Source organism: Molossus molossus, unplaced genomic scaffold (assembly GCF_014108415.1).
Source record: "Molossus molossus isolate mMolMol1 unplaced genomic scaffold, mMolMol1.p scaffold_m16_p_11, whole genome shotgun sequence".
Taxonomy (NCBI): domain Eukaryota; kingdom Metazoa; phylum Chordata; class Mammalia; order Chiroptera; family Molossidae; genus Molossus; species Molossus molossus.
Window position 1 is genome coordinate 20,856,675 of NW_023425346.1, and position 22,984 is coordinate 20,879,658.

The following is a 22,984-nucleotide window of genomic DNA, read 5'->3' on the forward strand; positions in this document are numbered from 1 at the left end:
TCATGTGGTCTATCTTTGAGAATGTCCCATGTGCACTTGAGAAGAATGTGTATTCTGTAGTTTTGGGGTGTAATTCTCTGTAGATATCTATTAAATCCATTTGGTCTAGAGCTTCATTTAGAGTCTCTGTTTCCTTGCTAATTTTTTGCCTAGAGGATCTGTCCAGTGCTGTCAATGGGGTGTTGAAGTCCCCTGCTATGATTGTATTGTTGTCGATTTCTCCTTAGAAGTCCTCCAGAAGATTTTTAATATATTTTGGTGCTCCTATATTGGGTGCATATATGTTTATCAAGATTATATCTTCCTGTTGGATAGATCCTTTCAATATTATATAGTGGCCTTCTTTGTCTCTAGTTATGGTCTTCATTTTGAAATCTATTTTATCAGATATGAGAATTGCTACCCCAGCTTTTTTTGCTTTCCATTTGCTTGGAAAATTTTTTTCCATCCCTTCACTTTCAACCTATGTGAGTCTTTTGTTGAGAGGTGGGTCTCTTGTAAACAACATATAGATGAGTCATGTTTTCTCATCCAATCAGCTTCTCTGTGGCTTTTTATGGGAGCATCCAATCCATTTACGTTTAAGGTGATTATTGATATGTACTTATTTATTGCCATTTTTGTTTAGTGTGGTTCTATTTTTCTTCCCATTTCTACTGCAAATTACAGCCGTCCTTTTAACATTTCTTGCAGTGCTGGTTTGGTGCTAATGTATTCCCTTAGCCTTTTTTTGTCTGGGAAGCTCTTTATTTGATCTTCTATTTTGAATGAAAGCCTTGCTGGGTAGAGTAGTCTTGGATTCAGATTCTTGTTTTTCATGACTTTGATTACTTCATGCCATTCTCTTCTGGCCTGTAGTGTTTCTTGTGAGAAGTCAGCTGAGAGCCTTATGGGGTTCCCTTTGTAGGTAACCTGTTGCTTATCTCTTGCTGCTTTTAGGATTCTCTCTTTGTCTTTAATTTGTTTCCTTTTAATTACTATGTGTCTTGGTGTGGGCCTGTTTGGGTTCTTCTTACTTGGGACTCTCTGTGCTTCTTGAACTTGAATGCCTTCTTCCTTCACCAAATTAGGGAAGTTTTCTCTCACTATTTTTTTGAATATATTCTCTATCCCTTGCTCATTTTCTTCTTCTTTGGGGACTCCTATGATGTGAATATTATTACGTTTCCAGTTGTCCCATAGTTCTCTTAAGCTGTCTTCCTGTTTTTTAATAGTTTTTTCCTTTTGTTTTTCTGATTGGTTGATTTTTTCTACCCTGTCTTCTAATTCACTGATCCTGTCCTCAGCTTCCTCTACTCTGCTTTTTAAACCTTCCAATGTGTTTTTCATTTCTGATATGTCATTTTTTATCTCTTCTTGTTGGTTTTTAATTTCCAATTGGCTTATTTTCAGTGTCTCTATGTTCTTACTCATGCTGTTCAGCTTCCTCAAGATCATGGCTCTGAATTCTAGCTCTGTTAACATGCCTAATTGCTCCACATTGATCTCATCTTCGGTGGAGGTCTCTTGTTCTTTCATTTGGCTTCTGTTTCTTTGTTTCACCATTTTGGCCATCACTGTGGGCTTTGGAGCTTGTCAAGTTCTCCCTGTGGGTGTTGGTGTTCTGCTGTTTGTGGCTCCCTCTCCTGTGTTTAGATGAGCGAGGGAGGACCCACGTTGAACACCACTGTCAAGTCTTACTTTCCTGGTTAATGTTGCAAGCCCTGGAAAGGTACTGTTATCCTCTAGCTTTTTGCCTGGAGGCTAGCAGTCTAGGTTACTTGATGAGTTTTGGGTTGTCAGTTGATTGAAAAACTCCCTCTGGTGCTCAGCCAAGGGGCTTTCAGGAGGGTGGGGCAGATGATGGTTGTTAGTGAGCCTCAATTAGCACTTCAATGGCCCACAGGGTGGGATTGGATCTCCGAGGGAGGGGCTGCTGCCTCTCCCCAGAGCCCTGGGAAGGAGCATCGTGGCCGCCGTCCTGAGTGGCTGCACTCAGCCAAAGCTCTGAGGGTCCTCCAAACCCCGAGTGTCCCGACACAGTTCCAGTCCAGTCTGCCCTCCCTCTGCCGGAGCCCAAGGTGAGTGGCTGTGGCTGTTTCAGCCTCTGTCCCGGCTCTGCGCTGTGGGGCCGCCTGGGAGTGTGACCCAAGGGCGCTGCTCCCAGCTGAGGCGGCTGCCGAGCTGCCAACCGTGGGCTCCCAGCCCCCGTCTCGCGCCTTCGCAAGCCTACCGGGATGGAGTCAGTGTCCCTCATTATATGGTCCTCCAAGCTGCTTTTCTGTTGGTTTTTCCCGTCGATTTGTCTGTGTTATAGTTGTAATTCCAGTTTGGTTCTGGGAGACGGTCTGTGTAGCTCCGTTCACTCCGCCGCCATTTTTTTTTTTTTTCTATTTGATAATCTGTTCTTAATTACACCTCTCTTAATGCTATCTTCTCAAACAGTAGGGTGTAGCTGGCCACGGTGGTCATTCGAAAGTGGTGGTTATAGGCTTTGGCCATTTTTATGAAGCCATCGATGCCCTGGGCTGCACCCCAGCTTTTCTGGACAATCCAATGCTTATTGTTATTCAGTTCTGCGCCTTCAAAGCCAGAGCCAGCCACCAGAACACCATGGTTCAGATCTTTGCTGCTGCATTCTGGTTCATGATAAATGCCTTTTTGATAAAACTGGAAAGGTCTACAGCTCACATTTATAGCAACAGAGATGGCCCCCACACATGCCACTGCCTTCATAAGGGACCCCTGCTGCTCATGGATGTGCCTGAAGCCAGAGTCATGGGCAGCAGGAAACTCAGGCTTGCTTTGGCAGGATTCATCCCTTCATGATACGGATAGGATTCCCCGGAGTCCAGGTTTGCTGTCCTCAGCATCCCGGAAGGCATTGTCCATTAGGCCACCGCTGCAGCCCTCGTTGCCTTGAGACTGAGAGCAGCCCACAGGGTTTTGTTTGCCAGTTTTCTGGAACATCTGCACTAAAAGTCCAACAAGAACCACCCAGACCCTGGTCCCTCACTGCAGGTACACAGCCTTTCTCTCTCCAATCCACAGGTGGGGGGATCTCAGCAAAGGGAGGTTCTTGGAACACTTTTCCCTTCCTGTGCTTCTGGCTCCGAAGGCCATGTTACACCGGCCTGAATTCTTCACTGGTCATTTCACCAGAGGCAGCCATTGCTATGGTGAAGCTATGTTTGCCCTGGCCGTGTTTCTGATTGTACGGGTCCATCGTTTTTGTATTCTTCTCCTACACTGCTCTCCTCCATTCTTTTTCATTCTCATGGTATAGCTTCCTGTGTGTTACCTTCCACTAGTTCCATTGTGCCGCTCACCTGTGACCAGGTTTGGCAGCTGCTGGGGCTCTTCTGAAGCAGAGTGCAGTCAAGGAGAGGGAAGGGTTCATGTTTCAAAAACCTGCGGCGAGAGCAGCAGCAGGAACACAGGCAGCACGAGGGAGTCCAGGGATTGCCAAGGCCCCTCATTACTTCTTGTTATGAAAAATATCATAGAGCCCTGGCCGGTTTTGCTCAGTGGTTAGAGCATCGGCCTGCGGTCCAGAGAGACCTGAGTTCAGTTCCCGCTAAGGGCAGGTACCTCGGTTGCAGTTTGTCCCCGGCTATGGTTGGGTCATGCGGGTGGCAGCCACTCCTTTCACGTCGATGTTTCTCTCTCTCTCTCTCCCTCCCACTCTATCTGAACAAAAAATGGAAAAATGTTCTTGGGTGAGGATAAAAAATAAAATAAAATAACTTGAAGCTTTAAAAAAAAAAAGAAAAATATCATAGAGATTTAATGAGCTGTAGTCACAAAACCATAACCTGTCCACCCTCGTCCACTGATGCCCTTCTCCTCCCCACCCCTCAGTGCTGCCTCCTGAAAGTGTTGCAGTGACAACCTGCTTTGGTGTCTCAATTGTGAAAGATGGGAAGCTTCTGAAAATCCAACATTAATTGATAATTTTATAGGAAATTATTTTTGTCATCACTCAAAAGAAAAAGTCATTATGATGAGAATTCAAAGATGGCTTTGTGTAAAATTACTCTCTCTCTCTCTCTCTCTCTCTCTCTCTCTCTCGTACTCATTATCCTGGAAGAAACTCTATAGCTCTGTATTCTATAAATCATATTTTTTTCTTAAGAAAACAATTGCTTACTTAGGAGTTGGTGGATGTTATTAAAGTCTATCAATGTGCCCCCTATCGTGGTTTGAAAAAGAAGTCAGCAATACACCAAAGAACAGAATACTTCACAGGGAAAAATTACATATTTGATGTTGACCATTGTAACAGGCACGAGATTTCTCACTGTGGCTTTAATTTGCATTTTCCTAATGACTAGTGATGCTGAGCACCTTTTCATGTTGGCTTTTTTATATCTACTTTGGAGACATGCCTATTCGGATCCTTTACCCATTTAAAAATTTTTTTTTATTTGTTTGTTTTTGCTGCTATTAAGTTGTATGAGTTCCACATGTATTTTGAATATTAACCCCTACCAAATATATGGTTTGCAAATATTTCTGGCAATTTTGTAGATTTTCATTTTGTTGCTGGTCTCCTTTGCTGTGTAAAAGCATTTTAGTTTGATGTAGTTCTACTTGTTTATTTTTATTTTGTTAGATATCATATTAAAAAATAATGACTATGACCCATGGCAAGTAGTCTTTATTCCTATGCTTTATTCTAGGACTTTCATGGTTTCAGGTCTTACATTTAAGTCTCTAATTGATTTTGAGTTAATATGTTTGAGTGGTATAAGATATGGTTCCAGTTTCACTTTTATATGTGAATATCCAGTTATCCCAGGATCATTTATTGAAAAGACTTATCTTTTCTTCATTAAGTTATTCTTGGTTTCCCTTTCAAATATTAGTAAACTGTATATACTTGGGTTTCTTTCTGGAATCTCAGTTCTATTTCATTCCCCTATTTGTCTGTTTTTATGGCAGCACGATACTCTTTTGATGACTATACCTTTTTAGTATAACTTGAAATCAAAGTGTGACGCTTCCTGTTTTGTTCTTTCTAAGGATTTCTTTGATTGTTCATGGTCTTTTGTGGTTCCATACATATTTCGGAGTGTATGTTATTTATTTCTATAAAAAATGCCATCAGATTCCTGATGAGGATTGCACTGACTGTAGATTCAATGTCTTATTTCGAATAGTGATCATTCACTTCAGTTAAATTTAAGTATCTTGTTTTGTTTTAGATGCAATATAAATGGGATCAGTTTCTTTTGCAAAAAAATGTATTGTTAGTGTATAGAAATGCTACTGATTTTTGTATGTTAATTTTATATCCTGCAATTTTACCAAATTTGTTAATTAAATCTAACAGTTTTTTGGTTGACTCTTTAGGATTTTCCCTATATAAAATCATACAGTCTGCAAAAAGAGACAGTTTTACTTCGTTCTTTCCAGTTCTGACACCCATGATTTGTATTTCTTGCCTGAATGCTCTAGCTAGGACTTCTAGTACTATGGTGACTAGGAACGGGAAAAGGGGCCACCCTTTATGTTGAGATATGTTCCTTTTACGTGTAAGTTGCTAGAAGTTTTTATCATGAATAACTGTTGAATTTTGTCAAATAATTTTTCTCTATTAATTGAGATGATCATATAATTCTCCCCCCCCCCATTATATTAATGTCTTGTATCATGTTGTACGATCTTTGCATCCCAGAGATAAATCTCACTTGGTCATAGTCCATGATCTTTTTAATGTGCTGCTGAATTTGGTTTGCTAGTATTTTATTGAGAATTTTTACATCATATTAATCAGGGATATTGGCCTGTAGTGTTCTTTTCTAATAGCGCCCTTTCCTAGTCTTTGGTATCAGATAATGCTGGCCTCATAAAATGACTTTGGAGATATTCCCTCCTCTTTAGTTTTTTGGAAGACTTTGAGAAGGGTTGGTGTTAATTCTTATTTCAATGTTTGATAAAACATCTCATTCTGAGCTATTCTTTGTTGGGAGAGATCAGATTAATGATTCAATATATTTACTATAATTAATATAATTGGGTTTTCTTTTTTCTTCCTGATTCAATTTTGATAGGTGGTTTGTTTCTAAAATTTTTTCTATTTTTTTCTAAGTTGTCCAATTTGTTGGCATATATTTATAACTTTGTTGATTTGTTTTTTGTTTTTATCCTCATCTGAGGACATTTTTTCCCATTTTTTGTTCAGATAGAGGGTGAGGGAGAGAAGAGGGAGAGAAAGAGAGAGAGAGAGAGAGAGAGACATCAACGTGAAAGGGACACATCGAGTGGCTGCCACCTGCTCCATCAACCAGGGCTAGGGCTAGGGACGAACTGCAACCGAGGTACATGACCTTAGCGGGAACTAAACCCGGATCTCTCTGGACCGCAGGCCGACGCTCTACCCGCTGAGCCAAACCTGCCAGGGCTGATTTGGTTTTTTTATTTGTTTATTTGCTTTTTCTGTTTTCTTTGGTTAGTGTAGCTAAGGGTTTGTCAAGTTTGGTTATCATTTCAAAGAACCAACTTTTAGTTTGATTAATCATTTGTATTGTTTTTATGCTATTTGTTTTTTAATCTCTTCTTTAATTTTTATTATTTCTTTTTTTTCTACTGACTTTGTTCTTTAATTCCTTAAGATGTAGAGTTAGGTTGTTTATTTGGGGTCTTTCTTGCTTCTTAATATAGGTGTTTATTGCTATGAACTCCCCTCTTAGAACTGCTTTTGTTGCATTCCATGGATTCTATTATGTTGTGTTTCCATTTTTGTTAGTCTCAACAAACTTTCTTCAATTTCCTTAAGTAAATTTCTTCTTGGATCCATTGATTGTTCAGGATAATGTTATTTAATTTCCATGTGTTTGTAAATATTTTAGTGTTTTGTTTTGTTTTGTTTTTTAATCTAGTGTCATGCCATTGTGGTCAGGGAGGATACTTGGTTTGATTTTAATCGTCTTGAATTTGCTAAGACTTGTTTGGCAGCCTAATATATGGCCTAGTCTAGAAAATGTTCTATGTGCACTTGAGAAGAATGTGAATTCTGCTGCTCTTGAATGGACTGTTCTTTTTATGTCTGCTACATTTATTTGATCTATAGTGTTGTTTAAATACCCTGTTTCCTTATTGATTCTGTCTGGATGATCTACCCATTGTTGAGAACAGAGTATTTAAGTCCCCAACTATTGTTGTGCTACTGTTTATTTTTATTTTTGCTCTGTTAGTTTTTACTTTAAATATTTAGGTGCTTCAATGTTGGGTTCATAAATATTTTCAATTATTGTATTTCCTTGATGTATTATAATAGCCCCTTTATCATTATATAATGATCTTCTTTGTCTCTTTGTACCATTTATAGTTTAAAGTTTATTTTGTCTGATATAACCACTCCATGGGTTTTTTGTTTCTTTGTTTTGTTTTGGTTACCATTTGCTTGAAATGTTTTTTTTCATGTCTTCATTCTCAATCTCTGTGTGTCATTAGGGTAAAGTGAGTCTCCTGTAGGCAGCATATTATTAGATCTTGTTTTTTTTAATCCATTCAGTCATTCTGTGTCTTTTGTTTAGATAATTTAATCTGTTTTTGTTTAAAATAATAATTATTAGGTAAGGATTTGCTATTGCCATTTTGTTAATTGTGTTCTGGTTGTTTTGTTCCTTGTTTTTCATCCTGCTGTGTGTGTATGCGTGTGTGTGTGTTTTGATGTCTTTTGGTATTAGTATACTTTGACTTCTTTATCATGTATTTTGTGTAATTACCACAGGACTTTCCCTTGTGTTATCATGAAGCTTACATAAAATATCTTAGAATTATAACACCCTATTTTAAACTGGTAACAATTTACCTTCAATAGATCAATAAACTTTATACTTTTACTCCTCCCCCTCATATTTTAGGTTATTTCTGTCACAATCTACATGTTTTATTTTATATTGTGTAACTAATAACAAAGTATTATAGTTATTGTTACTTACTACACTTTTAAAAAATTTAACTAGAATTTTAAGTGAATTATGCTCCACTATTACCATATTGCAGAATCTATGACTATATATTCATCATCACCAGTGAAACTATAGTATCTTTTTATATTTTGATTATATTAATTGGCATTCTTTTTCTTTAACTCAAAGAACTCCCTTTAGAATTTCTTATAAGGCAGTAATGAACTTCTTCAGCTTTTGTTTTTTTTTGTGGTAGGCTTATATTCCTCTTTTAGTCTAAAGAACAGCTTTGCTAGGCATAGAGTTCTTGGCTGGATGAAATTTGTTGAGAAATTTGCCAATAGTTTAATGGGGGTTCCCTGGTGTGTAACTTCTCTCTTTTCTCTTGCTGCTCTTAAAATTCTTTTTTGTCTTTGACTTTTGACAATTTAGTTATGTGTCTTAGTGTGTCCTATTCAGGTTCAAACCATTTGGAGTCCATTGGACCTCATGGATATGTATGTCCATTTATCTCTCTCTGTTTGGGAAGTTTTCAGCAATTATTGCTTTAAATATACTTTCTGTCCCTTTTTCTTTCTCCTCTCCTTCTGAAATTCCCATAATGCAACTATTGTTACTTTTCACAATCCCTGTAGGCTTTCTTAACTCTTTTTTCTTTTTGTTCCTCTGACTGGGTAATTTTCAACATCCTATACTCTAAGGCACTGATTCTTCGTTCTGCATGGTTGAGTCTACCTTGAAGTTCCACGTAATTCTTTAGTTCAGTTATTGTATTTTTCAGCTCTAGGATTTTTTTTTTTTTTTGATGGTTGCTATTTCCTTATGTTTGTTGTTGTTGTTTTGCTTGTTTGTTTTTGCATGCATTGTTTTCTTAATGTGATTTAGTTGTCTGTCTGTCTGTGCTTTTCTTGGAGGTCACTAAAATTCCTTAAGAAGATTACTCTAACTTCTCTGTCTGACAGTTCATAGACCTCCATTTCTTTAGGGTCAGTTATTGGAGCTTTCCTAATGTCTTTTAGTGGTGTCATATTTACCTGATTTTTTATTATCCTTGATTCTTTACATTGAAATCTTCATATTTGAGTAATTGGGCTTCTCTTCTAGACTTTATAAGTTTTCCTTGGCAAGCTTGAGTTCTGGATGTTTCTGCTAAAAATGTCCTGTGGCACGTGGGCCTGCTATTATGCTCTATTTTGGGGCAAGGCACCTGTTTGAGCTCTGAGAATGGGGATGGGGTGGGGTGCCACTGGCTGGAACAGCTGGGTATAACTGCTGGCATGGCTTCCTACTCAAGTGAGGCTGTAGGTTGACACTTGAAGGTGCCTGGACTCTCTGGTCAGGCTTACTAGAGAGTCCGGACTGGATATTATATTCAGTTGTGGATGGTTATCAATTGGCTTCCCTGCCCTGGTACGACATCAGGATTGGACCCAGGGACTGTGTAGCTCAATGTTTGGGAACCCGAATTAAGCCAGATTGTGCACTGAATCCTCTGGTTAGGCGAGGCCAGCAGTGATGCTCTGCAGAGGAGAGAATCAATGGTGTTCTCAGTTCAAGTGCCGCTGTATGTAGGGCTGTTGCAAGGGCCGTGCAGCTTCCTGGATGCTCAGGCTCGGTTCCCTGGTTGGGAACAAGGAAGGCCGTATTCAGCAATGAGCAGGGCTATGAATTCGAGTTCCTCCTGAGGCACAGGTGAAAAAGTAGCTCCAAAGCCAGTGCATCTCTTTGCTGTCTTGACTCAAGCCAACATTTACCCCAAGTTCCCTGACTGAACAGGGACACTGGACTTCCTTTGCAAATTATCAAATGCTGCTGGCCCTCACCACTTCCAGGAGTTGTCAACAGCCAAAAGACACTCTCCAGAGGGTAGGGCTATGTCAGGTTTCCCTTGCCTGAGTGTGGGCAACCTGGGCTTCAGAGTCAGCAATACTTTCTTTGAGGATCCAATTCAGGAAGATCTTCACCACACTGGGTTCCCTGGCCAGAGTGTGCCCCCACCTTGGTTCTGTAGATAAGCAAAGACACTGGTTGGGATTACTACTTGGACACTGCAGGTATGAATGTGGTCTTCCAAGATCTGTGTGCTGGTTATTGCCAGCTCCTCCTCCCTTCTCCACCTGTCGATTTCAGATGGTTGAGTCCCCCACAGTCCCTTGTAATCTCAGTGGTGTAAGATCAGAGTAAGGGCTCCTGCAAAGCTACCCACAACTCTGGGGGTATTAGTTGTTCCTCCTGCATTCTCTTTCCCTACTGGAGGCTCAGGGAGACCTCTCCTTGTGGTGCTGCTTTGGTCTGGAAGAGGGGCAGTGCAGTCAACCCACAGGCCCCGCTCCTCCTACCCTTCTAGTGCAGTCTTCCCTAGTCTCTGTGGTGCAGGGGGTGCTTCAGTCCCACCAGGTGGATCATCTCTGGTGTCTCGTTCTTGAAAAGTCATTCATTGTTCTTACTGTGAGGACCAAAAGCAGGAACAACCCAGGTCACCCTCTTGGTGACCAATTTTCAGGCTTTTTAAAAGAAAATGTTATTTCAGTACTCAACCAATTTATTTTACCACTAATTTTTCTCTTGAGCCAACAGATATTTACTAGCAAGTCAGTCGGTGGAGGTGACAGATTCTGAAATCTGCTGCAAAGTATGTCTGTGGTTCAATGTGTGAGTTCCCTAAGGAAAAGAAATGTAGGGTGTGATGCAGAAAATGTCATCTGCTGTCTTCGTTCCCTAGGGTAATAGCTTTGCTTTGCCATCAGTGAAACTCCCCGTGCTTTACTTTGGGGCACTGGCACTTGGTGACTTTTCACATCAGTTCAGCTGTGAGATGTCACAATTCTCAGAGACCAGAAACTTGTGTTGGCATTACTGTAGGTAGAAACTGAGCTAGCTTAATAGAGGCAATTGTTTACCTATGTTGTTAACTACTCCATGTCATAGTTACCTCTGCAGGTGCCAAGTTTCATGAACTTCAAGTCAGGCAATTAATTTGTCGTCTATTGTAGACCCACAATCTAGGTTTTGCATCATACAGAGAAGAGGAAGAAAAGCTATTTTTTTTAGATTATGTTGTATATAGTTCAAATGGTACAATCATGTTATGTTATTAACTAAAGTTTCACCTTCTAGAGATTTTAATATATATTGTTTTTATTGAATTTTTTTAGCAAGAGAGGAAAGGAGAGAGAGATAGAAACATTGATATAAGAGAGAAACATTGATTGGCGGCCTCCTGGACACCCCCTATTGGGTATGGAGCCCACAACCTGGGCATGTGCCCTGATGGGGAATTGAACCGGGCGGGACCTCTCAGTCCATGGGCCAAGGCTCAATCCACTGTGCAACACAGTCCATGGGCCAAGGCTCAATCCACTGTGCAACACTTTCCGGGCCCACCTTCTAAAGATTTTATTTTTGTCTCTGCCTTAGAATTGAATCTAATAATGTATTAACCATATTACAGTGTTTGGATGTCACCTGAATGGAGAGAGAACTCGCTTGAGATTTTATGTGTGTGCATATATTTATGTGTGTGTTATGTACATATTTACAATAAATAATGAACTTTCCATCTTTTTAAAATTATTAAGAAGAAAGATTTCAAGCTAGTGATATTAAATAGAGAAACATTGCCATATCTTTAAACACTAAAGCAGTAAGAACTGTCTCCAAAAATGTGTAAACTGAATTTCCATCTGGGTTGTTTAAGGAATAAATGCGGGGTGTGTGTGAGAAGCATGATTGTGATGTGGGCTGGGCGTTGTGTAAAGGAAGCTGAAGAACTCCACCCGTAATCCTGGTTTGAATGGTGAGTCCCTGTCATACTCAGCACCCACCCTCCAGCATCAATGCTGAGAGAGAAAACAACCAACTCTCTCAAATCCTTTTAGAAATAAGCAGGACATAACTTAAAAATTAAATATTTATGCCCGGGCTGGTTTGGCTCAGCGGTTAGAGCATTGGCCCTTGGACCAGAGAGTCCCGGATTCAGGTCCTGCTAAGGGCACATACCTCGGTTGCAGTTTGTCCCTGGCCCCAGTTGGGGTCGTGTGGGTGGCAGCCACTCAGTGTGTCTCTCTCACATCAATGTTTCTCTCTCTGTGTTCCTCCCTCTCTCTCTCCCTCTCTATCTGAAGATAAATGCAGAAATGTCCTCAGGTGAAGATTAAAAAATAAATAAATATTTATCTCAGTGCAGGTTAATACCCATGGAACAAATATGAATTACTTTAATATTGTACATCTCATTTCATATTTGTTGACAATTTTACATTTTGCAAATTTTGGTTCATCTAGTCTTCCATGTTCCCTATAGCTACATAGTTACAAAACATTATTTTACCTTATGGATTTAAATATTTTTGAACCAGCATTCATGGACTGTATGAAACAGTGATTTCAAAGACTAGAATATAAACAATGTAAAGAGGATTTTCCATAAAATATTGTAAGTTTTACTCAAATTACTATTGTACAAAACATTTTCTTCCTAGCTATGTAGATGACAAGCAAATTAATGTTAGGGTCCTGTTAGCTTTGATGATATAATATTTCAATCTATCAGGGTGACTTTATAATGTTCTGTCCCATTGTTTATGGCACAGATGGTGGAAACCGGCATGCGGACTGACTGTCCTGAGTGCGGGTGTGCGGGCTGTCTCAGTTCTAAGGGGCACATGTTCATGAGGTAAAATGGGCAGTAGGGAAGGAAATCCTAGTTAAATCAGACATTTGTCTCTTTAAGGGAAGACTTTGTGGGCAGCTTATATTACATCTGAGTAAAGATAAATGACTACAATGTCTATTTAAATTATACTGTGAAGCATTTCAGCAATTAAAAGTGTCTTGTGGATTGGAATCACGTTAACATCCAATAGGGATATAGGACCGTCTAATGGAGAAAGGAAGGCGGGAGCTTTCTGGGACAGATCAGAGGAGCCTAGTCTGATACATGTCCCTGTCAGGGAATAAATACTCACAACAAAAGTACAAGTTCATGCAAGATTGCTTGTAAACTGTGCATCAACAAAAGATGAATGAAATTTTTGACCTGATCAGACCTTGAATTCTACATTGGACCATTAATTGTGGCAAAGGTACAGCACTGAGAGATAAAAATTGCAAAGAGACACTCTTGTGCCATGTTGGTGGTAACGTAAAGCAGAAATTAAGGTAATTACCAACAGTGATTAACGCAATTACCAACAGTGATCATATTACCAACGAAAAACTTGGACAAAGAACTCTCTATGATAAACTCATTAGCTCCGAAATCTTTTTTATTTAACTATGAACCACCTAAATACCACTTACCTTTCAGGCCAATTGATATTATCATTATTATTTTTTAAATATCTTTGAAACAAATATCCATCATAGAATATTAAATGATATGTGGACTGCTTTTCTGAGCATGGTTGATGTTAGTCGGCTTGGTTTCAGCAACAATTACTTGGAAGGTTCAGATAACCAGGTAAGTTTTATATGATGTTAATGCAATAAGATTTAATGGTTTTATATCTAATCTATTCTCCTAACAAAAGCATGAATAAGTCTTATATTATCAGAAAAAGACTGTGTCCTAATTTGGACTGGATCAGGAAAATATACTGGGTCCAAATTTTGATTTGCAATTTACCTATTTGCAAAACTTCTCTGTCTCCAGAGGTAAGCCTTGTTTAATGATGTAATAATAGGAGAGTGGGCGGAAGTGCATCTAATGTCCTTTGGCAGACAGCAAATTGAACACTTAGAAACAAATTATTTTAAGAAGCCTCATTTTGAAAAAGTTAAAAAAAATAAGAAGGAAATTTAACTAAGGGGAACTATAAAATAAATCATTCAGCCGAAGGGGTACAGTGTGTCTTCAGATGTGATCTTGTAAAATGTTTTCATTAGCTGTTAATGAAACTGAACTTAGGACCTAATTAACAACCCAAAGTGCTTGGTGCATTTCTTTACTTAACCAGATGGAAGTAAATTCTCTCAGAATATTGACTGTGCTCTCTTGTTTTATGTGATTGATTTCTGTAGTGAGAGTGTGTGTGTGTGTGTTTCTAATGTTATGACATAAAATTCTAATTTTTTTATAAGAGCCTATCTTATTGAAACCCTTGTCTTTGCATGGACGTCACGATTCAAATATTCTGTTTCACATAAATGAGGAGAGTCATAATAAAATATCATTGTTTATGAAGGAGTTAGCGATAATTCATAAATTTTACCTATTGTCAACCAATGCCAATTAAGTGACCTTAAGTGGTCTCCTTTCATTCTTTCATTTTTGAACTAAAGTCTTTTGTTCCAAATTCATGTACAAAGTACAGTGCAATCTGTTATTCGAAATAGCAGTTTAGTTTGTTCTTTGAATGTTGACACGAAAATGCTTCTGACAGTCTCTACACCTAAAATGCCATGTGGGTTTTGTTTGTTTTTCTGCAGATAGAAAGGAACAGAGTAAGTTAAAAATCATTGATGTGATATCTGGCACCAGTCTTAAAAACACAGATGAATTATAACATAGAAATGGGGGTGATTATCAGTAAGCAAGGGTAGAGAGCCATGCTTTGCTGGTGACGCTCACCAGTGGGGCAAAGGTCTGCCTTCCTTGTGCCCCTGCGGCATCCTAGCTATTGTAGGCTCTGGGGCTGGTCATGCTGGGTTGTCATTATTTGCATGCCTTGAGTCCTTGAAGGCAGGGATTCTTTCTTTCGGTATTTAGGTCTACACCAGGACTTTTCTACGTTGGCAGCACTCACACTCCAACCAGACGATTCTATGTGTGGGGGCTGTTCTGGGCATTGTAGGTTGTTTAGCAGCTTCTCTGGCCTCTATCCTCTATTTTCCAGATCCCCAGTCTCCACATGAAGACTAGCTTCATGTCTGGCATATCGCTGACATTTAGTAAATATTTTCTGAATAAATAAGTGCAGTTATTGATGCTGCATAAAACAATAACATCTTTACCGGTGAACGCAGCAATTAGTTCTGGGTTTGACAGATTCTGGAAGTGTCACTTAGTCATATCAGGGTGGTAAAATAGCTCTGACCTCCCAACCCCAATTCTCTATGCAACTCTGAAGAAATGTGAGTGACTTTCTCTTCTCCACCTGCTCCCCACGCCACCCCACGCCTCCCCACGCCTCCGTTGAGGACCTGTAGCTGTGTAGTGCCGGCAGACTGCAGGTCCTCTCACTGTGCAGACAGTTAGTCCCTTTGCTGAGGAGTCGTGTAGCACCTTCCAGTCAGGTACAGAGCCACATACAGGCACACTCACTTTGGCAGGGGTGGAAGACAGCAGCTGAGTGAACGTGGAGCTCCTACTTCAGTTACGCATGTACTTCAGACTGGTAACCTCTGTTAATCTCCATGTCTAGGGTCAGCCTATATTTACAGGAATCTTATTTTCACTTTTCAACTACGTGACTTGGGACATATCTGCTAAGTTCTCTGACCTGCTGTTTTCTCACTGATGAAATTGAAAGAACAGTTATATCTACCTCCTTGCCACTGTTAGGGGGTCTCTGCTCTGCCCTTCCAGCTGACTCTCAGCAGTCTGTGTTGGAATACTCATCACACTTGGTTATAATCGCATTTCCATTGATCAGCCCTCTCGGCCACAGTGCCAGTACCTGTTATTCCTCAAATAAAGGTATGAAAGTGTTTTGTAATAACAAGAACTATAGTAATGTTAGTGATTGTCATTTAGTCATTCAGTAGATATTTAATGAGCACCTGCTTTGCAAAGCCCAGTCAGAACTTCCTAGATCCAGAAATACATCCAGCAAAGAATATATGTAAGTGGCTGCCTTCATGGAGGTCGCACTCTAGTGGGCCAGGCAGTCAGTAGGAATTGGCACCTCTATTAACCATCTATTACCTTCTGATTTCTGATCATTGTAAATGGGTGTGTGCTATGAAAAAAATACAGTGAGATGAGATGAGAGTCATGGAGGGGGCTATTTTATAGAGAGTGGAAAAGAAAGGCTTCTCAGGAAGTAATTAGCATCATAGTTTTTAATCATTATCATGATTAACATTATAATTAAGGTGATGCTATTCATCTTTCATTAGTAGAACTTGTACTTTGATTCATTTTCCTAATAGTGATGCTGAACTATTTACATTCTCTGACCTGGTTCCCCTTGAGACCCACAGTAGGGAATGGGGTTGGGGTAGATCTTATCACTTGCAAATGCAGATGTTGACCATGCAATGAATCAAACCTGTGGCCTTACTCTAGCCAGTCTGCATATGAGGACCTCTATAACGAGGGTTTTCCTCACAATTTAGAAGGGGATTTATACTCTATTTGTTTTCTAAACAACTCACCACATTTTTTTTTTCTCCTGGTTGTTATAAAGAGGGCAACTTTAGTGAGCTACTTAAAATCATTTTTAAGGTTTTAGTGGGTCTACCTCGGCACTTTTGACATTTTGGGTTGAATAGTTTTGTTGTGGGGGGCTGTTCTGTACATTCTAGGATGTTCAACAGCATCTCCGACCTGTATCTCTAGATAGATGCCAGTAATACTCCCTTTCCAGCTACTGTAATGGAAAATGTCCCCTGAAGCAGAGACATGGATATTAAAAACGCAATGGGATATTACCTCATGCCTGTCAGAATGGCGATCATCAATAAATCAACAAATGTGTTGGCGAGGACATGGAGAAAAAGGAGCCCTCCTGCACTGCTGGTGGGAATGCAGATTGATGCAGCCACCGTGGAAAAGAGTATGACGGTTCCTCAAAAAATTAAAAATGGAACTGCCTTATGGTCAATGATAGCACTTCTGGGTATACATCAAAACATGAATTTCAAGGGATATATGCACCCCTATGTTCATGCAGCATTACTTACAATAGCCAAGATATGGAAGCAACCCAAGTGCCTATTAATAGATGAGTGGACAAAAAACTCTGTGATACATTTACATGATGGAATACTACTTGGCCATAAAAAAGAATGAAATCTTACAATTTGCAGCAGCATGGATGGATCAAGAGGGCATTATGCTAAGTGAAATAAGTCAGGCAGAGAAAGACAATACCATATGATTTCACTTATAGTGGAATCTACAGAACAAAGTAAATGAACAAACACAATAGAAACTGACTCAGACACAGACTACAGACTAATGGTTGACAAAGAAGAGAAGGGCTGGGTTGCTTGGTGAAAAAGGTGAAGGGATTAAGAAATACAGATTGGTAGTCACAAAATAGTCACTGGATGTAAAGTTCAGCACAGGGAATATAGTCAATAACATTGTAATAACTATGTATGGTGCAGGTGAGTACTTGAAATATCAGAGGGGCAACCACCTTGTAAAGTATTTGATTGTCTAACCACTATCCTATACACCTGCCACTAGTAGTACATTATTGAATGTAAAATATACTTGAAAAGTAAAATTTAAATTAAAACAAAAAGAAAAGAAAATGTCCCATGAGGGTTAAAATCAGCCTCAGCTGGAAAGGGCTGCCTTGTGGGAACCTCTATCTCCCCAGCTACTGCACAGTTTCCTGCAAGGGCGTCCTCTGTCCGCCTGTGTTCACGTGTGTGGCACCACAATCTCCTTCTTTGAATCTCATGTGTCCTCCAAGACCCAACTACATCTTCACCTCCTGCACTGAGCCTGCTCTCTGGACTGCAGTCTGTTCCTCCTTTGCTGCTTCAGAAGTCACATCCCAAATCTTTTCTGTCTGATCAGTGTCATTTTCATCCATGACTCAGGCCACTGTTGTTTACTGAAAGGTTTACATCTTTTTATGTCAACTACTTTATAAATTCTTTGAAAAAAGAGACCTTACCTTGGTCACCTTTGCAACTTCATAGAGCATCTAACAAATATTTGGAATAAGGACATTCATTCAGTAATGGGTTGAATCTAGTATAAACAATCTTATTCACAAAATGTCACCAACAACCACCCTTAACCAAGAGAAGTGATAGATAAAACAAATGGTATAGTTTTCATAACAGTCAATCACTTTGGAAACTCATTTTTTTAAACAAACCTAATGTTTAATTCAAGTGTAACAAGTGTCATGGAGCTTCAGGAACTGGTAACTGGTGAAGCTGAGTTTCTAGAACTACTTTTTCTGAAAGATTTAAGTCTAAGGTGATCAGAGTTGGAGGGTCAGAGCAATTTAAATAATGGTCTTCCAACTCAGCAATATGGCTCACCTACGTGTTAGCTCTTTATGCAAAAAGTGGTTACATAACTAGTTAAGACCACACTGAACTTGATCATCTTTGGTGACAAGGTAACACGGTCCTTTGAGGTGAATGCATGGAAAGGGTCATCCATTCAGGTAAATCTAACACATGTCTTTCTAGAAGATGATGGTTTTGTTTAAGGGCAGGTTCACAGGTCTCACTGGGAGGAAAGCCTGCACATCCAATTCTTCTCTGCTTGAATACAACTTGTCATTCACAGTGTGTCTATTTGTTCAGTACATTCAGTACTCATGTGGCATTCGAGTAATGACTGAACATTGGAGAACCAAAGTCAAGGTCCTTTTAATGACATTTGAGCAGTGTAGGATAACTACAGCCATCTACCATCACATGCCGGCGTCTCCAGTCTCCCAGTGCTCACTCCACTTAAGTTATGATCGATAGCCATTCTTCTGCTTTCGTTTGCTCATTAGCAGACTGCATAGGGATTTCTGAAGCATAGGCCTATCTGATACTTCTCATAAATAAATTCTTCTAGATTGTAAAGTGAATTGTATTATTTCCAAATATAGTAACTGGATATAAACTTCCTGGGGTATGGACTTACCTAAAAAATGCCCATGTGGAGAAGAATTCACATATCAAATTATATATCCATTCAAATAGATTCATTATAGTCAGTCAGGATAACCCTGCATGAAATGAATATTTACTAAGTTCTTTCTGAGGGTACAGTAAGGGGCTTATAACAAATTGATTATTTTATGTGTTAGCTTCTCTACATGTAGCAATTCATTGAATTCTAACCACAGCCTTTTGTGAGATTTCCCTGCAGAGAATTCCCTTATGGGGTGCCTGTCTTTAAGATTCCCCCAGCCCACTCCCTCCCTCCCCCAAGGAAGGCTTTGGGGACCAGGCTCCTGTGTGTGACTTGGTGCCCCTGGGACAGAGCTGGGCCACCCAGGTGCTCTTCTGGGAATTAGGAATTAATATTCACAGAAAGGAGTTAGTCTCTGCTGGTCACTAAGTGTTAACCTGTGGTCACAGAGAGGCACAGCCCGTCACGCTCATGCTGAGAAAGCAACGACGCGGAGGAAAACATAAGCAGAGATAGAAAACCGCAGCCACTGAGAGAGTGATTGCTTTCCACGTACTTTCCACTTTCTGCTTCCCTCCCCTGCAGACCTGACTGCCCGTCCTGTGAGCAGGTTCCATGTCATCGTCCTCATCCTTAAAATCAAGTCATCTTGTTTAGTTTGCACCAGTTGACTGGGTTTCTGCCAGTAACTTGAGAGAAGTTATTTTCTCTGTTTTCTTAGTGAGAAAGTGAAGTTCAAAGGAGCCAATAGCTCTTCCAGAGCAGTGCAGCTGGGATGTGGTCACGTCAGGATTCAAGCCCTGTGCTCAACATTCTGAGGCCCACGCAACTACCTGCATGGCCATGGATCCTACCAGCACAGTTCAGTGTGGCTGCAAATCCGTGTGCAGACTAGATGCGTTGTGAATGGTCTTGTGATTGGGTATTGGTGTGATCTTGCTCATTCCTTGGTGGTGCTGAAAATGCATGCCGCTGGGCCCATTGCTTAGGACATGTTCCCTCACCTGCAGACCAGGATTGACAGTTCCTGCTGCTGCTGTTCCGCAGTGTTCAAGCCATGCCTGCTTGCTCAAGGCTGTTCCCTCAGCTTAGAGTTTGCCAGTATTATCAGTCCTGGAGCGCTTTGCTTTGGTCCATAAACATTTAGGTGCCTTCGTTGGCTTGGGCTGCTCTAAAAAATGCATAGTCTGGGTGGCTTAAACAACAAGTATTTTCTTTCTCATAAGACCGGAGGTTGGGAAGTGTGAGATCAGGATGCCAACATGGTTGTTCAGGCTCTGGTGAGGGCCCTAGTCCTGGCTAGGAGACGGCTGCCTTCTGGCTAAACCTTCACGTGGCAAGGGGATGGGAGTTGGGAGTCGGAGAGAGACAATAATCTTTGATTTCTTCTTCTAGGGTCACTAATCCCATCAAAGAGATCCCATCCTTATGACCTCATCTAACTCTGATTACCTCCCAAAGGCCCCAACTATTAAAACCATTACATTGAGGGTTAGGGCCTTAACATATGAATTCTGGGGAGACACAAACATTTAGTTCATAACAGCACCATATTTCATATCTAGTAAGGACGACATAGATTATAGTTCCTAATTAATTTTCATTTAATGTTCTCATTAATTTACCAGTTGCACACTCACACCACACAAGCATACCCACCACATCTAGTTCTTTCATGCTTTGCTCCAAGCTTCTCTGGTCCCCTTTGGACCTCCCCATCCAGGCTGCTCAGCACTGGCCTCTTTCCTTGTCTGCTTCCTTAGAGGCTTTGCCCGATGTTCATGTCATGACTACAAGGGCTGTGCTGACTCAACTGTGAACGGCCCTGATCAGTTCATCAGAGTCACTCAGAAAGACGGGCCCTCTGTGATCAGTCCTCTGCCTCCCTCAAGCTCTTTTAAGCCACTTTGCCCTTGCTTTCTATGCTCCAGTCCAACGAGACATCTTTTATTTCCTTACCGACATCATGCTCTCTCTTCATGTCCTTGGAACTTTGAAAATGCTGTTCTCCACCGAGCTCCTCTTCACATCTCCTCTTACAGGCCTTTCTTGACCCCAGGGCTTCTGTTCCCTTTAATCCACTTATATCGCATACACCCTGCATCTTAACACTACCATAGATTAAAACTGATTTTAAAATGCATATCTCCCTTATTAAACAAACGAAGGACTCCGGGGAGCAGTGACCACATCTGCTGCTCACAGTTCTGTACCCAGAGAATATCACAAACAGGGGTACAGAGTCATACTAATGATAACTACAGTAGAGAGCGACAGTTCCTTGTTCAGCACCAGGTACCTGAGAAATGTGGCCTTTATTGCTATGAAGCAATATACTTTTTCACTTTGATTGACTCCGATGGAATTTTGGGAATTTCAACTTAGTTAGACTTGGGGATTTCTCCCTTCCTGTCTCATACAGAACGTTGGAGCATCTGTAGTCATCACTCATGTGTTCACAGATGACTACTGAGACCGCCATTGTGTCTGTGGCTTCCTGGTGCTTCAGCGCCATGGATGGGAGGGAAACCACTGGTGAGGGTGGACACCTCAAGGCCGTCTGAACCCACCTCCTCTGACATACCATATCTGACATGAAACTCCACATGAATTGTATTCTCCTGGGACGTACCATATTTAATTCCCTGAAGGGTGCGGTCAGTGCAATAGGAGCTGACCCGAATCACTCCTGAACCATTATTCCCACTTTAAAGCGTCTCTTTCTAATCTCGGGAAACTCCTCTTGGCCTCCTGCTTCTCTCAGAGTCTTTATCCCTTCCCTAAACATCACCACTTCCGTTTTCTTTCAAAACTAGGCTTTGATGACCTGTACATTTTAGAACCTGAACTCGCGCCACACAAAACTTAGCTCCCGTTTCTCGAGAGCAGGGAGGGCTTACTCATCAAAGTCACCCTGGAGATGAAGAGACGTGGAAGTATTTGTGTTTCCTTCATCCGGCGCAGCAGTGAATGGTACAACAGTACAACTAAACCTGTATAATATCAGATATCAGTATTGCTACCCCAGATTTTTTTTCTTTTCCATTTGCTTGAAAGTGCAGCCACTATGGAAAACAATATGGTGTCACCTCAAAAAATTAAAAATTGATCTCCCATTTGACCCAGTGATCCCACTTCTAGGAATATACCCTATGAAGCAGAAAACACCAATCAGAAAGAATATATGTACCTTCATCTTTGTAGCAGCACTATTTACAATCACTAAGATCTGGAAACAGCCCAAGTGCCCATCAGTAGACGAATGGATTAAAAAGCTGTGGTACAGCCCTGGCCAGTTTGGCTCAGCAGTTAGAGCGTTGGCCTGCGGTCCGGAGAGACCCGGGTTCGGTTCCCGCTAAGGGCACGTACTTCGGTTGCAGTTTGTCCCCGGCCCTGGTTGGTCGTGCGGGTGGCAGCCACTCGATGTGTCCCTTCACGTAGATGTTTCTCACTCTCTCTCCCTTCCTCTCTCTCCCTCCCATTCTATCTGTACAAAAAATGGAAAAATATCCTCGGGTGAGGATAAAAAAAAAAAAAAAAAGCTGTGGTACATATACACAATGGAGTACTACGCAGCGGTAAGAAAGAAAGATCTCTTATCCTTTGAGACTACATGGAGGGACCTGGAAAGTATCATCCTAAGTGAAACAAGCCAAACAGAGAAAGACAAATTTCATATGATCTCACTGATTTGTGGAATATAATGAACATAACAGTTTGAGGACAATCCCCTAAGGAGTGGGGAGGTGAGAGAAGGATGAACCACAGAACTTATATGCATGTATGCATGAACAGTGGACATGGACAACAATCTGGGGAAGGGGCAGGAAGGGAAGGGGGAGGGGGGGAATCAGTGGGGGAAAAAAGGAGAATCATTTGTAACAAAAAATAATCAATAAAAAAATAAAAAAATAATAAACCTGTATAATAAAGGAGCTGGCTGTTCATATCCTGCTACTGACACGTGTTGGCTGCTTGCTGTGTCAGACCAGGCGAGGTGCTAGATGCTTGGCCTGGGATCCTCACAAGAATTCTTTGTAACAATCGCATGTGTGAGGACAGAGGCTCCAAGAGGGTCAGCCCTGCCTGGACAAAGTCACAGCGAGGACTCTAGCCCCGTTAGCCTGGCCTGGCTCCGCTGTGGTTTCCCTTCCAAAGACTAGAGGGGCATTGTTAGGTGAATCATTACCTGGGAGCTTTTTTATTTTCTAAAGTAAAATTATATATATATATATATATATATATATATATATATATATATATATCTAGATATATATATTATATCTAGATATATATGAGAGGTTTTCAGGGTATATAAGAA

At 40.6% G+C, this 22,984-nt stretch overlaps 1 protein-coding gene and 1 pseudogene across 1 annotated transcript in view; one reads left to right on the forward strand and one right to left on the reverse strand.

Moving 5' to 3' along the window:
• Positions 1-22,984, forward strand: part of THSD7B (thrombospondin type 1 domain containing 7B) — an 848,907-nt gene that overhangs the window by 219,076 nt on the left and 606,847 nt on the right. The window lies entirely within an intron of this gene.
• LOC118625503 lies at positions 2,392-21,178 on the reverse strand (annotated as a pseudogene).